Raw genomic sequence first — 12,700 nt, 5'->3', positions numbered from 1 at the left:
ATTTACAAATGTTACTTCTAATGGATGTTTTGTCTTCTCATTTCTTTGGTTATATTTTTGCAAAATAGAAGTGTTCATTAATTAAAAGTAATTAAACAGTTCCTCCTTTTATGGACAGTGTTTCTGTTGTGTTTTAAAAGCTATTTTCTGAACAAGGGCATCTCGATTTTCTCCACATTTTATAGTTTTGTGCCTTATGTGTAGATTTACCATCCATCTATGGTGACTTATCCTTCCTGGTGGCTGTAAGGTCTCCATCTAGATTCACCCTTTTATATGTGAATGTCCAGTTGTCCCAGCCACCCTTATTGAAAAAAAAAACCTGTCCTTCTTCATTAAATTGCCTTTGGGTTTATTGTTTTGTTTTCTTTTGTTTTTTGTTTGTTTGTTTTTGTCAAACCTCAGTTGATTTTATTTTTATATGTTAAGCCCTCTGTTCTGTACATCAATTGTCTACTCTTACACCAATATCATAATTTTGAGTCTCTGGGATCTGCACAAATCTTTCTTTCCTTTTCTTCTCTTGCTTCCACATGTGAAAGAAAACATACAACTTTTAAATTTCTGACTTTGACTTATTCTGCTTCACATAATGATCTCTAGTTCCATCCACTTTCCTTCAAATGACATAATTCCAGTTTTCTTTATGACTGAATAAAAGTTCATTGTATATAATACCCCTTTTTCTTCTTTGTTTTTAATTCCTTGAGATTTAAACATTACTTTAAGCATTTGTATACAAAGGTTCCTCCCTTTGGAACCTGTAGGTCTGGATATATACTTGCAATCCTTACCTTTCTTTATCTGATGTGATTCCTCAAGAGTGTCCCCTCACCTAATCCTTAAAGTTCCCCCTGTGTCCTGTTCAGGAGCCAACTGCCATGACCTGCATGGCTGAAACTTAGAGTTTGGCAAAGGGCAATGGGAGACGAAGAAAGACAAACAGACACTTAGAGAGAAATCTAGAAACACATGGGACACCATACTATGATGGAGAACCAATGACCCGTACCTAGCTCAACACGTTTATTATATAGGTTTTATCATCAAAAGGCTCTCTGTGGAAACGTTTCCTCAAAGAAGGCAGGCTTAAAGGTCAAAGCACTCACAATCAATTATAATTATCTTGCTATGCTTATGATTATTTATCTCTGGCAGCTGGTGTCTGAACTTAGAGTCAAGACTCATAGTCCCATGCCTTGCAAAGAACTTCCTCAGGCAAGGCATCACCATAGCAACTGGGCAAACTTGTCCTGCTTCATCGCACAGAAATTTCCTAGAGCAGTGTAGCTATAGCCCAGAGGCAGTCAAAGTCCATGATCCAAGTCACTGTTATCCTTCTGTATTTAGGTTTTTGTCATGAATGTATGCAGAATTTTTAAAAAAATATATATTTTCTAGTTGGTGATAGATCTTTTTTTATTCATTTATCTGTATGTGGTGCTGAGAATTGAACCCAGTGGTGCACCCTTATGAGGCAAGCACTCCACCATTAAGCCATAACCCCAGCCCCTGTATGCAGGATTTTATTGATGGAATTTACTGCATCACTGAAATAATCCTGAGATTTTTACCCTTGATTCAATTTATGTGGTGTATTACATTTATCGATTTGCCAAGGTTAGCAAAACATATGTCCCTGGAATGAAGTCAACATGATCATGGTACATGATTTTTTAATATAATGTTGAATTGAACGTATAAGTATTGTAATGAGGACACTAGTCTCTATGTTCCTCAAGGATATTGGTTTACACTTTGTGCATTTTTATACAAAGTGTGCTTGTGTTTATGTGCACACAAGCTATCACATTTGATGAGAGAATAATAATAGAATTATAGAATGAGTTTGGAAGCATTCCTTCCACTTCTCTTTAAGGAATAGTTTTAGGACAATTGTGCGGCCTGGGTTCAATCCTCAACACCACATACAAACAAAGATGTTGTGTCTGCCAAAAATTAAAAAAATAAATATTAAAAATTCTCTCTCTCTCTCTCTCTCAAAATATTTTTTAAAAAATATTTTTTAGTTTTTTATATATTCTGGATATTAATTTCCTTTCAGAGGAATATCTGGCAAAGAATTTTCTCCCATTCTGTAGACCCTCTCTTCATGCTCCTATTTCCCTGTGTTATGGAAAAGTATGGAAATCATAGCACTGGAGAGAGACAAGTGGCACATGGAGATGTAGAAAAGCAAGGTTCATTCAGCACTGGTGCGGCTCAGTGGAGTCTTTTACAAAGACTGAGCATAGCCCTTTGTTCTCAGTACCTTTTATATACAGTACAGACTCCCAGGGTTTAAGACTTTTTCATGCAAGTACCCTTGATGTTTCCCCCTTTCCCCAGGCTGCTCTGATACCTACCATAGTTACTGAGCGAGATGATTACAGAAGCCGAAACTAGCACGTTGCAGCTATTAACAGAGATAAAAAGGAAACATCTTAGGAAGGAGGTGCTGCTTCATTTGCCCCCTTTTAACACTCAGGATGCATATGCAGCTTTCAGAGACATCATTTTTACCACTTGCTGGTATCTTCTCATGAGCAATAGATGAAAGACTCTCTCTTTTTTGACAACTATTTTTATAAGACTTCTTATAATGTTGATTAGGAGGGGCAGAAATCGAGGAATAATTAGACATCCAGCAAATATAACCATAATCACCCCAATTATTGTCTTGATCCCTCTTATCCAAGTGAATCATCCTCTGAAGAGGTTGTATATGTGGGTCATAGAATCCATACCCAGATTTTTTTCCAATTCTGTACAGGCACATGGACCACTCTTACCATATGATCTGTGATCTTATTTCTATAACTTTCCCTGTGTCATCTCTTTGTAAATAATAGTTACTTAAATTTTCTGCAACTCCTTGGTCTAATCCAGTTTCTCAGATACATAGGTCACATGAAGAGGAAGAATCTGGCAGGGCTGTGAGGGACCAGATTAATAACAACAAGCAATAGCAATAAGTATATATACTGAGACAAAGGAAGGCAGTATGTAAACAGTAAGAAAATATTTGTAGAGAATCAAATCATTCATTTTTATTTTTACCAGGCAGTTAACTCCTTGGTCTTCAGCCATAGGTTGACAGACTAGCTTCTGGTGTGGTCACAGCAAGGCTTTGAGATCACTGTCTCCTTCTCTGTAGCATCAGACACAGGAATGTTTCTGGATTAAAGGGCTGTTCTCCATTTCCCTGATACTCAGTTGGGCCAGCAGGTTTGGCTCTGGAGTGGTGGATCAAAGTGTCCATTTCTGTTCCTTTGAGAGCAGTAGAGGTGGTTAAGAGTACAGTGTGGGTCCCCTTTCACATTGGTTTTAAGGGCTTCTTTTTAAGTCTCTTATCCATAATTGGTCCCCAGGTGACACACTTATATGTTTTTGAGATGATGATCCCCTATCTTTGTAGCTTTTTATGTAAATCTAAGTCTCTTAATTATCTGGTGTTTCCCCTTAAGCTGACCAGTCGGGGTGGTCACCCATACAGGATTATAAATGGCAAAAATCCTATGTTTGCCTGGAGCAAGCATCTCATTTTTAAGAGGGTGGTGGGCAGCATGTAGTATCCACTGAATTTTTAAAGCCCTTGTCACCTGTTGTACTCTCTCAGCCACAAATGCTGGTCCATTGTCTGACCCTATGGTTATAGGAATTCCATATCTGGGAATAACACCCTCAGGAGAACCTTAGTTATCTCTTTTGTCTTTTTAGTTCAGGATGGAATGCTTCCACCTATCCCAAGAAACTGCAGACAAAAACTGTTAAGTATTTATATCCTTGGTTTAGGGTGCTTCGGTGAAGTTCATTTCTATATCTTCAAATAGGAACAGTCCACAGTGCTTTCTGTGTTTCTGCCAATTTATTAGATCCATGGTGAGCATTGTTTTGTAAGCAGGTCGTATAATGCTAAGAGACAGAGGAACAGAGTGCAGGGAGACAAGCAGTAAGGTAGAACCAGCCTAGTAAGGTCCTCGAGGCAGCTTTTTCCACGTGGGTTTACAAGAGATGACTAGCACCTGGATAGGGTAGGTTCCTGCTCAGGAGGTGTAAGCCACCTTGGAAATAAAAAGTATAAAATAATCAGTAAGAAATAAAGACAGAGCCAGAAATAAGATTCAAAGAGGAGTGCCTGATGGGTCTTCCAGTCCTGATAGGAGCTGGAAATGAACAGCTGAAAAAAAGGCTCCAATTCTTTATGTGGGAGTACATCAAAGGCAGGGTAAGGTTTCAGTAGGAGGAGTTAGTTCAGTGCTTGCTTCTTCTTGGTTGCTTCTTCCATTTACTGCAAGGAGTCTTGCAGTAAACAGGTTGATTGGCATTTGGCAAGCCATACCCATCTCTGGGAGGTTATATGGCTCCAAGGTGTCTTTCCCATCTCTGGGGCTATGCTAGAACCTTAGCAGGAGTTAGACAGGATGCCACATTCTCAAATCAGCGAGGTTCCCACTGGGATTTCCCAATACCAGGCTTTCATGTCTAATAGTTTCAACATCACTTTAGTCCATGCACATTTCATGGATAGCTCCCAGCATGGGTCAGGTGGCGTCGTTGGTGGATCAGTCTGTAAGCTAGTTGTTCGGGAATATACACTTGATGGTCCCTTATGAACCACCATCCTGTTGTGGCCTTGGTTTCCTCCCCACACCTTTTTTTATCCATTTTTCTTCCTCAGGAGAGTACCTGAGAAAAGTGAGCATTTCTGGGCTAGCAATATTTTTAATTTTTTCAGGCAGCCCGTTTGGTGGCAGTATCAACATGATGCTTTCCTTTTGTCACTGGGTCATCTCCCTTTTGGTGACCTAATAGGGGACAATTCCACCTCCTTTGGCTCCCATACTACTTCTAGAAGTTCCAAAATTTCGGCTTGGTTCTTGATACTTTTTTCTTCTTCAGTAAGGAGTCCTCTTTCCTTTTATAAATTTCCACGGACATATAGAGTAGTAAAATGATACTGTGGGTCAATATAGATGTTGGCTTGCTGGTCTTGGCTGAGTTCCAGTGTCCTAATTAATGTCCAAAATTCTGCTCTTTGTGCTGACTGTCCTTGGAGAAGTGCCTCTGTTTCCACTATTTTGGAGTTGAATATGATGGCATAATCGGGCATTCTCATAAAATTACTTCCATCAGTGTATAGGACCAAGTCTGGTCTGCTGGAAAATATTCTACCTAGTACTTCTAAACAGTTATGGTCATGGGGGCCTGCATTGCCTGGGAGGAAGGTAGCTGGGTTTAAGAGTTTTACCTGTGGATTTTCACATAGCGACACTTGATATTGAGTCATTCATACATTTGTGAGCCAATGGTGACCTCTGTTATCCAAGGTTACAACTGAGTGAGGGACTTTAACATTGAGGTTTTGTCCTAGTGTCAGCTTCCCTTGACAACAGAGTGGTAGCTGCCAGTGCTCTGAGGCAGGGTGGCCATCCAGCCGTGACTGAGTTAATTTGTTTAGATAAATATGTCATTGGCCTTTGCCTAGGTCCAAACTCTTGGCTTAGGACTCCCAAGGTTATTTCATTCTTTTCATGAATAAAGAGGTTGAACTCTCTGATTACATCAGGAAGTCTCAGGGCTGGGGCCTCAGAGAGTTTAGGCTTCATTGTCAAAAGGCTACCTCCTGGTTTGGTCCGCACTGAAAGGGTGATTTTTTTCCTCTCCATTTAAGGCCTTATTCAGGGTTTTGGCAAGCCCAAGAATCCAGGAATCCATGTAGAACCCTGTTGCTCCTAGGAACTCTCAGACTTTTCAGTGAGTGGTGGGGGTAGGGATAGTACAAACTGCACTTTTTTGTTGTTACTGATTTAGTACACAGCATTTGGCATCCCCACATAATGTTAAAATCTGAGTTTTTAACTTGTTTCTGACAGATTTGTGTCCTTTTTTTCCCCAATACTTCATATCTTGCTTCGGTTAACAGAGAAAGGAGGGCCTTTGTTCCTCAGAGGCATTGAGCCTATGTTGAACTGGTCAGCAGAAGGTGACCAACATATTGTAACAAGACAAAATTTAGTTTCTGTCCTGGAAACCCAGTCAAGTCAGTGGGTAAGGCTCCAAGGAAGAGTGTAGGAGAGTTGTTGAGCCCCTGAGGGAATCTCATCCAAATGAGCTGTTTCTTAGTTCTCCTTAGTTTTGTTGTTGTCGTTTAAAGGCAAACAATGTTACAACTGAGTTGTGGAAGGTTCACATTGACACTGATGACATTGTGTTATCTTTTTTTGTGTGTTCTGAGAGAATCTCTACTGTATTTCCCCCTTTGATACTTGGATCCTTTAGGGGTTAAAAAGTATCATGCTGACTTAATGGGTTATATTTCCATAACATTAAAACATAGGTGGCTGTTTTTCTTTTAATCAGAGCCTCTAAGAAACTAGAAATAGATCTTATAACCAAGGCAGTTCTTATAGGCAAGGCAGGAAAAGGCAGACCCTTCACATAAAAACAATAATACTTATGAGAATCTTGAATTTCCCCCAATGTTGAAAATCATATTTTAAATAATTTCCTGGAGTTTGAAGGTCTAGACAGGGATGTGAATGACCCTTTTATCCAGTCTGTAGGTTCCTGAGATAGTTTCATGGTAGGAGAAATGGATAAGATAAAGTCATATAAAGACGTGGGTCACAAGATAAGAGGCTTAAGTCCACAAAGAGAAGCCAGATTTAAAGCAACCAATGATAACAATGTATATTGTTAAAAGGAGGTGAGAGACTGCTAATACAAGCTTTTTAACCTAATGTCAACTGGCTGGAGCAGTTGCTGTTAATCTTCCAGTGAAAACCAAGGCTACGACTGTGGCAATTGAGAGGGAGCAGTAAAGGGTGGCAGTGCCCAAGAATTACAGTACATAGACCAATATAGAAAATAAGAGTAGTCTCTTTATCCCAGCCAGAGGTTGATTTTGTGTAATACCTCCCTTTGATAATTTTCATTGCTGTTTTTTATTTCCCCCTCATGGAACATTTTGCCAAGGATGTTCCATAGTGCAGGCTTTCTCATTGCAAATTCTTTTAACTTTTTTTTTAATCATGAAAGTTTTTATTTAATCATCAAATCTGAACCTTAATTTTAATGCATTTAAGATTCTTGGATGGCATCCATTTTCTTTCAGAGTATGGTACATGTTATTCCAGATTCTTCTAGCTTTGAGGGTCTGGGTTGAGAAATTTGAAGAGATTCTAATTGGTTTCCCCCTATATGTAATCTGATTCCCTTCTCTTGTAGCTTTAAAATTCTCTCCTTATTCTGTGTGTTAGGCATTTTCATTATAATGTGGCTTGGTGTAGATCTGTTGTGATTTGATACATTTGGTGTTCTGTAAGCCTCTTGTATTTGATTTTCAATTAATTCCTTCTTCAGGTTAAGAAATTTTTCTGATATTATTTCATTGAATAGATTGTTCTTTCCTTTGGTTTGTATCTTTATGACTTTCTCTATCCCAAAAATTCTTAAATGTGGTCTTTTCATGCTACCCCATAATTCTTGGATAGTCTGATCATGGTTTCTTACCATCTTCACTGTGTGGTAAACTTTATTTTCAAGATTATATATTTTGTCTCCATTGTCTGAGGTGCTGTCTTCTAAGTGATCTAATCTGTTGATAATGCTTTCTATTCAGTTTTTAATTTGGTTCATTATTTCCTTCATCTCAAAGATTTCTGTTTTGTTTTGTTTTCAGAACCTCCCGCTCCTTATTGAAGTATTCTTTTGCTTCCTGTATTTGCTTATGTAGCTCTTTACCAAAATGATCTTTTGCTGCCTATGTTTGCTTTCTTATATCATCCTTTCATTCATAGAACATTGTAATTATGTTCATCCTGAACTTCTTCTCTGACATTTCTTCTGCTATGCTGACCAAGGATTCTAATAATTTAGTATCTTGATTTGTTTGGGGCACTTTCTTCCCTTGTTTTCTCATATTGTTTGTATGTCTTCCCTTCTAGAGGTGAGGATCTCAGGTGTTATAATTTTTACCCTATAGACTTATGGTGTCTCTGCAGGGTTACAATACCTCTTTTTTAAGGGAGAGATCAATACTAACAGATCCCAATACAAACCATATACAATCTTAAGTCAAATAGCTCCTATTAAGACATTTATGGTTTTGTCACAAAAGACAGAAATGCGGGGTTCAGTTATTATCTACAATATAAGCAGTAGGTTTTGCAAAAGTGTCTAAAGTTTCTTATGGTAGACAAAGAGAGAGTGGGGGAGGTTGTAGGATGAGATGTTAAGGAGGTAAAAGGTGAGGATATAGAGCGATTATATCTTAGGAAGTGTGAAGGAGAAATCAAAAGAAGTTAGAAGTTGGTTAGTAACAGGAGAAAATAGAAAAATATTTTGGGGAGATAAGTAAATGGGAAAACAATAGAATACAAAAAAAAACATAATAATTATAATTAAGAAGAAATGTAAAAGTAAAAAAAATAATATACAATACAAGTGTAATATACTATTGAAGCCAGATTTAAAGATAGGTAGTTAGTATAGTTAGGTAAATTGGGTCTAATATCAAGTAAAATCCAAAATGAAGGCCATGTTGAGAATGGAGTCCAGGGAATTGGGAATTGAGAATGTCCCCAAGGCCCAGAGCCCATCCCAAGGACATGTTAATGAAGCAGCTCCCAGCAAACATGGAGATGCTAATCCAAAAGTCCTTCCTGCCCAGATTACTCCTTTGGCCCATCTGTCCCTCAACCTTTGGGCCTTTCCACCTACATTCTATCACTGCAAGGTAACAGATCAAAAGACAGGAGCCCACAGGAATGCGGGAAAGCTGAAAGAAGACCTTAGCTATAAAAGAGGGAAGCCTCCCTCTTCCATGGATTCTACCTCTTGGATCCCCTTCTTCCTTCAGGGAGAAGTCTTTTCTGCTGTCCTTTAATAAAGCTTCTACTTTCCACTCTAAACTTGCCTCAGTGTGCTTCTCTGGTGTTGAAAGGGTAAAGTTTCTAAGCTGCAAAGCCTGAGTTGAAATGTAAAGGACCAGGCATTGTAAACCTGCTTCTAAACTACAAAGCATGGGTTAAATTCCTGAGGCAGTTAAGACAAGGCCCTACTGAGAATTTAGTTGATTTATGGCCTGGGATCTGTGTAACTCCTCAAGTAAGCATTCAAGACCCTGTGCTGCTTGTCATGTAGACATTCAGGGCCCGAACAATCAGTTTAAATGTAACCCCCTCCTTAGGAATGACCTATCACTCCAGCCAGCCCTGTTCCCGCCAATGAATGTACTAATCAAGTCTAAGAATTGTTGTTTGATTTTCCCGCGGTGTATGGTGATTTGATAAAGGAGACTATGATGTATGCAAAGCCCCCGCCCTCCCCAAAAAGTGTACTTAAGCATTGTTCAACCCCTGCTCTGGGCTCTGGGCTGCTCTCCTTTCCTGAGTGGGCAGGGAGCCTCAGCATGCTGAATCAATAAATCCCCTTCTGCCAATTGCATGAGTGGTCTCTTGGTGGTCTCTTTCTCCCACACTTCGCCGGACCCTTACAGTGTTATACTACAGCATGGGAGAAGTAAGGACTTGTCACAGGTGAACAGCAGCAACACTATTCAGACATACCAGTTCTCATTAGCCTAATGCATGAAAAGTACTTGGTTTCCCAAATGTTGTGAGTGTGAGGATAGGAAAAGAGAGAGAAAGAAAATGTCAGAGGAAAATTAAAAGATTGTTTCTGTTGGAGTTCAGAAACATTCCTACTTACCTTCTTATCCAGTAGGTGAGTTGTCTGTTGTTTTCTGATGTCTCCACCCTCAGGATGGTGAAGGTTATTAGGGTGGGAAGGTTGGTCATAGAGGCAGAACTCCTAGAGGTGGCATATAGCACTTGCCAGTCTCTGTTGGAAGACATTGGAGGAGCATGAAAGTCCACACACAAAGCCTCACATTTAGAGCCAACTGATATTTGACAAGGGTTGCAAGGAAAGACAATGGGAATAAATAACCTTTCAACAGACACCATCTCTAACTCTGTATATGTGTGACTTCATTTAAAGATACATCCAACAAGGCTTCTCTCATCTCTCCACCTACTCTTTCCCATCACATACCACCATCTACAAGACTCAACCTATCTGCAATTCACTCTGCTGTTCATGCTGCACTTGTCAAGGTCTATTTCAATCCCCAGGACTTGCAGGTGATGCACCTAGGGTGCACCTAGGGTAAGCTGCTCCTTTCCAATATCCCAAACCCTGTGCTGTTGAGGGCCACAGCCAAGTCGGGATGACTCAGGGCATTTTGCCAGAAGGGAGTGGTTGAGAGGTGACACCAGTGAGCCATTGAGATGATGATGGTTATGTTAAGCTATGTATTCAAATGTATATATGAACTTTACTGTCCGGCAATAGGGCAGCTCTTGCTGCCTCAGGCACCCGCTACTTTGGAGTTCGTGGGGTTCCCAGAGGCGCATGCGGAGCCCAGTGGAAGGGGAGGGAGTTCCCGGGGAGCATGTGTGGAGTGCTGGTGGAGTTCATCAATAAAGAGTTGCTGTTTTGAACCAACAAATGCTTCGTGGCGGCTCGGTTATTTGTGCCCAGCCAGACTGCAGCACTGTGCAGTGATGAACTCCATACTCATGGCATGGCATGGTATTTTATATGTTGTAACTTGATTGGAAATTGTCTCTTCAGCAGCCATGTCCTTGCTTTTGTTTAATTATTAATTTGTGTCATCTCTTCTTTCTTTGAGTCAGTCTAACTGACAATTTATGTATTTATTAACTCTCTAAAACACCTAGCTGTGTATTCTCTTTCTCCTCATATAGATTTTTATCTAAAGAATAGGGTCAGCATATTCTAATTATTTAATAATTGCATGTTTTCCATGATGCTCGTGGATAGTCATGCTCCTCTAGGTTATCAGAGTGCTTGACAATCACTGTTGTCCTGACCATGTAACATCCCTAGCAAAGTTACAGCTTGTAAGTGAACATGATCAAGGAATCAAAAGACTAGGCTGATGGCAACATTTTACCTGGGCCATTTTTATCAGAAAACAGTCAATGAGGATCATAAACATCCAGGGATTCTTCATGGTTTTTTTTTTTTTTTACTTTCTCCAAAAAATAAATTTTCACATAATCAATATTTTTGAATAAAATGTGATGATTTCCTGGAAGATAATCAATGAGAGTAAGGAAATTATTGCAGACCTATTGATATACCTAGCCTGGTTCTCTCATTAGATTAGAAGCCAGCTTGTCACAAGTTATGAAGGATTCATTTCCGTTTTCTGTAAAAATATCAGGATGTCTGTATGGCCTGGCCATTAGTTGATGTTGTAAAGCTGATTGGAATGCCTGCCCGTGCCCTGAACTCACCCAGGTCCAGTTTTCCCTGACCATATAACAACCCTTTCCTAAACCTTAGTGACGCCTCATAAATTCTGGCCCTCCCTGGCCAGATAACGACCCTCTCTGAGTCTCTAAGATCTCCATAAATTCTGATGCCGGAGCCAGCAAAAATGTAAACTTGTGTTATGCTCTTCAGAATGTTGTTATCTGTAACCCCCCCTTTGTGTAACCTTTTGGGCTATAAAACTGGGCCACAAAGAAGCCTTGGGGCTGTCTTGTTCCCGCCGTTTTGAGAGGGAAGGGCAGCCTGGCCGGTCGAAACAATAAGCTTGCTTTAATTTGATTTTAATTGGAGTCAGTGGTCTTTTCTTGCGTCCTGGTCTAACACTATAAGAGAAAACAGTAATAATTAAAATTATTTAACTCTAGTAAGAACTTATTGCTCTATATGTAAATAAAATCTGGACCTCAAGTTAGAGGTGCCATTTCTATTGAAAAATATATAATTCTCTCAGCTTATAGAATGATTGATGGGAGAATTTTCTTGCCACAGCATCAAAAATGATAATGATTTCTGAAACTTAAAAAACCTTCTCATGGAATAAGTGTTCTAGGAGTGGAGGTTGCCCAAAGGTAACATGAAGCCCAACTGTCCTCTAGAACAGCCAGGCAACTTCTAAAGATCATTCAAGTGTTAATTAGACAGAGTATAGGACATGCCAACTCAGCACAGAGAAAATTTGTGAGTTTTTATGATCCACACATCATAAAACCAACCATTTTGTCTCTCCTAACCTAGTGATCTTTTCCACTAGGATAACAGCTAAACATCAAAACCCCTACCCCACTCAGTGATTCCTCAAAGCTTCATTTCCCTAATATTCTCTTTAATTCCAGAAAATGTTCTCTTCCTGAATTGAGGTATTCCGGTAAAATATTTTGATGTAAAGGCCTCCAAGAGTTGATATTGCAGGGCAGGTCTTGTGGGCAATGGGAACTTTCAAAAAGTCCCAGGATGTCCACTGAGAGAGACGGTCATCCTTTGGGCAGTCACCAAAAGACTTACAGAAAGAGGGCTTTTGAGATTTAAAGGGATATCCACTCACTGCAATGGGCTAAAAGGCTTTGAAGCCAGCTCTTTTCATGCACCTTCATTTTCCTGCATGTAAAATAAAGAACTCAGAAATCTTTCCCAGATATTTACTCCGTGATGTCTAGGCAAGACAGTAGATTCATTTCACAGTTTTTCCCTTTTCACGTCCCTTATTCCTCCTCAATCTCCTTCTTCTACTCCACTGATCTTTCCTCTGTTGTAATGAATTCCTTCTTCTCCCTTTCCCCCCCTTTATTTCTTGGTTTTATTTATCTCCCCACCCCTTTATTTTGTATCAACTTCT

Source organism: Urocitellus parryii, chromosome 5, assembly GCF_045843805.1.
Source record: "Urocitellus parryii isolate mUroPar1 chromosome 5, mUroPar1.hap1, whole genome shotgun sequence".
NCBI classification, from domain to species: domain Eukaryota; kingdom Metazoa; phylum Chordata; class Mammalia; order Rodentia; family Sciuridae; genus Urocitellus; species Urocitellus parryii.
This window is presented reverse-complemented; position numbering follows the sequence as displayed.